Source organism: Condylura cristata, unplaced genomic scaffold (assembly GCF_000260355.1).
Source record: "Condylura cristata isolate star-nosed mole 26May11 unplaced genomic scaffold, ConCri1.0 scaffold00011, whole genome shotgun sequence".
Taxonomy (NCBI): domain Eukaryota; kingdom Metazoa; phylum Chordata; class Mammalia; order Eulipotyphla; family Talpidae; genus Condylura; species Condylura cristata.
The window spans coordinates 10,740,878-10,744,095 of NW_004567112.1; positions in this window are offsets into that span (position 1 = coordinate 10,740,878).

A 3,218-nucleotide genomic window follows, 5' to 3' on the forward strand; every position below is an offset into this window, starting at 1 on the left:
AGTCATAAATTAATAGCATTTGAAATGAATACTCATATGTATATTCTTTCTTGATGCATCACCCAACACCTCTCTTCCACAGACAAATTTTGCAACCTTTTTATGAATGTTTACCTTGGAGATGGTTGTTCCTTTTTTATTTTTAAATGGTTACCCTTTTGAGTTGAATCTTACCAGTCTCATCTGTTCCTATTATTGCTAATGATTTTATGTCTCAAGATTGCTATTGATTCCCTCAGTGAATTCATTTTCCCCTATAAAATTCCCTGAACATCTTTCATCATAGGGAATGTTTTTATTCTTGGAGGAAAAGTGCTATTTCATGCCTTTACCCTGGTCTCTCAGGGTTTATATAAAGAAGAAAATTCACTTGAATTCAGTGGCTTTCCTTTCATCATCCAGCTGCAGTTGTATGAAACAGGGTTTTTTTTTTTTTTCCCCTGTCACCCGTTTGGAAAAAGAACAATTTTTATTTTCTGAATATTACCAGATTTCATTGGCGTCAATGCTTAAGAATCATGATTAAAACTCAACAAAAATAACAAAACCCAAATGACCCAATTTAAAAATGGGCAAAGGACTTCAATAGACATTTCGCCAAAGGAGCTATACAAATGGCCACCAAGCATGAACCAACGCCCTGCCGTCTGTCATCATGAGGAACAAGCGAATCAAAGCCACAGTGAGATGCCTTCTCCTGCCCATTAGGATGGCGCTAGAAAAGGGCAGAAAGGCAGTTGTTTTGTTGAGAATGTGGAACAATGGGAACCCCTGAACCCTCCTGTATCCTTCTCCTATGGACACTGGAAAAGGGGACAATAGATGGAGTTTCTTTCTTTCTTTCTTTTTTAAATGTCAGCACTTTAACCTTTATTATCGATGGATTACTGGGCAGACACACCTCACAGTGCATTGGAGAACATGAGTGTGTCACCCCAACATGACTGGGTTATTAGATGCACAAGTGATAGTTGAATTAACTTGGATTGCCTGTTGGTAATCTCATATTTTCTGGAGGACTTTGAATGCAAAATTAGTTTTTTTTAAAAAAAAGTTAATTTTAAAACAATTTGGAAAATTTTTTCCCCCATCTCAATTGTAATCCCTGCGGGTTTCCCCTCACCAAGTCACCCGTGTGCCATCACCATAACCCTGTGCACTTCCCTCCCCAGGAGATGGAGTTTCTTTTCCTAAGCTAGATCTGCTGGGTGCTGGGCTCCTGTATCCTGATACCCAGGACAGCATCCAGATATTCTCCTTGCTCCGAAATGAGAGCAGTGCTATTGAGATCTTTCACTCCTCCTGAAACGGATCTTGTAGTTAGCTCTAAGATCTGTCAGGCCTGGAACTACCTTGGCTGCTTCCTGCCCAATGGGTAGGAAATGAATTCTGCAGATTACAGATCCAAGGAAACCAAATGAAGTTGGCCTGTTTTTGGTGCAACCAAGATCCCGGAGCCAAGAGACACTGAGCTCTCATGCAGCCCATGTCTGTTCTGTCATCCCAAAGCCCAGATTTACCCTGGGATCTCAACGTCAGTGGGGAGCCATGGCAGCGCCTGCTACCGGTGCCTCCCTTGTCTGCCAGGCCTTGTCTCTCCCAGCAGAGAACGTCTCCCCTGACTTCTGGGGGGTCCCACTCGGCGGATTCTCCCCAGGGCTGTGCTCTTCGGGGCTGGGCGAAGATGAGCAATGCAGGGGCCCCAGCTTTGCTGCTCCTGCTGGTGGCCTATTTCCCCACACCATTCCGCAGGAATATCTGTGTGGATTGCTTCCCAAGTGGCTTCAAGGGTTTGGTCGACACATCCTCTACCCCAGCACACACTGGGAACGCGGCCAGCATTCAAGAGAACTTTCACCATGTTCCCTGTTTCTCTCCTGCTCTTCTGCTCTTCACGGTGACCCTGTCTTTGCATTTCATAGCTTCATGTGCTCTGAACCCCTTCCCACCTCCCTCTAAGGCATGCTGCCTCTCTCAGTGCCTCCCAACACACCTAAAGTCATCCGTCTCCCCAATTCTGCTGACTTAGATGAAGGTATTAGGAGGAAAACTGGCTGCTATAACCTGTGTAGGGGAACTCACACATTTACCTTTCGATTTCTAATAGCTGGTTACTAGAACCCTTAGTCTTGTGCACAGATTTTTAAAATACAGAGAGAAGGTGTTATTTGTGGGTCTACTGGCCACTGTCTCCATAAATAATGATGATTTTTTTTTCTTCCTTTCTCGCCTCTTTTCTCCTCTAGTTATGCATGCTGGAAGCCATGACTGAAAGTCATAGAAGAATAAAGATCTGTTTGTTTGAACAGCCAAAGTAGAAAAGCCATGGGATCTACTTCTAGCTTTAATTCTTGGCCAACGGATTTTTTTTTTTTTTAAATAGATACTGGGAGACAGGGCAGAGGTGCAGGGGCAGTGAGATGATTCACAAGAGACAGAGTTGGGAGCAGAACAAGTAGATTGATGAAGTACACTGCTGAGGGGAGCAGCTGGTGAGACAGGAGAGGTCTGCAGTGCCATGTGGGTCACCTCCCTGGAGGGGATCGAACTCGTGCCGAAGCAGCTGCGGCCAACTTCATAGTGCTGTTCTTCAACCCGATGAGCCACCAGGGAGGATCTAAGGCCAATGAAATTTTGGCAAGTCACTTAAACTTGTTTTATTCTTTATGGCCCCATCTTTAAAATAGCAATAACTGTAATTCCGCCTTCGTGCTGTGGGATGGTTACTCAAGAGGGCATGTGCAAAAGTGCTTTACACATTGTGAAAATCTGTACAAGTGTCGTGCTCTGCCACTGTCCTGAGTCTCAGTTCTGGCTGGAGAGAAGCCCGTCAGAGCCCACTTCTCTCACCTGTTCTTTTTCTTGTCTCCCTGCCATGGGGAAGTCAATAAAAAGGAGTGGAGATTTGACACGAATGTCCATCGCAGAATCGTTCGTCACAGCCAGCAAGTGGAAACAATCCAAGTGTCCATCAATAGGTGAATGGGTAAACAAGCTGTGAAATGTTAAACAATGGAGTGTTTTTCAACAATGAGAAGGCATGAAATGAACCTCAAACACATTATACTAAGTGAAAGAAGCCTAATGCAAAGGTCATGTGGTGTAGGATTCCATTTGTACAAAGTGTCTAGAATAGGCAAATCCTTGGGAGACATTAAGTAGGTCGGTTGTCTTCTCTAGAGCTGGTGGAATGGGGGTGAGGAATGACACTGGGGGGG